The following is an 843-nucleotide window of genomic DNA, read 5'->3' on the forward strand; positions in this document are numbered from 1 at the left end:
TCTTGAAGGAAAAGGTTTAAGCATGCTGTATATATCTTATACATTACGTTCTGGCATGCAATTGGCCGAGTATTTCTTGCCATGTGGGTGGTTCTGCATTTGGAGATCAGTTTTGTCTCTGTTAGAGCTAACCAGTGTGGTATGCTACTGTTCCCATTGAGAACTTGATGGTACATGTTGATAAGATATGGTCGGTAGAAGTTTAGCTTCTTGTGCCAGTATCCAACAATCAAGTCTCTTCCAGGTGCTTTTCCATCCTGAAATTTCTGGATTACAATCACAAGGATATTACCATCAATGCTGCATTTCTTGAGTATAATGTAGGAACAATAACTTCTTCGAATTTCATCCAGTCACACAGCATCTTGGTTTAACGCCTTCTCTTCGTTCCAGATTTTCCTTCAGAAGGAATCTATTTCTTCTCGTGAAGGAGCTTCTGTGATGTTCACTGCTTCTCCTCCCATGTCTCTGTACATTGCTGCCTGGTCCCGGTTAAATTTCTTATTCATTGTTTTTCTCTCGGTTATTCTCTTCTGGTGTCTGAGTTTCTCACTGACAGCTTTTATCTCCTGTTTAAGGTTAATCAGTTTATAAGTGAGTGTCCTCTTTTTGATATCTCCAAGTTTCTATCGCCTTCTTCACGTTTTGTTGGGTAGGCGTATAATGATGCTTGTATGTATGTATGTATTTATATACGCATGTATGTATGTATGCATTATGTGTGTGTGTGTGTGTGTGTGTGTGTGTGTGGTGTGTGTGTGTGTGTGTGTGTGTATCTGTATATATATAGTGAAAAGCTTCATTGGAGAGATATTTTTCCTCTCGAGGTGAGTTGTAGAAAAA

This window comes from Octopus sinensis, linkage group LG20, assembly GCF_006345805.1.
Source record: "Octopus sinensis linkage group LG20, ASM634580v1, whole genome shotgun sequence".
Taxonomy (NCBI): domain Eukaryota; kingdom Metazoa; phylum Mollusca; class Cephalopoda; order Octopoda; family Octopodidae; genus Octopus; species Octopus sinensis.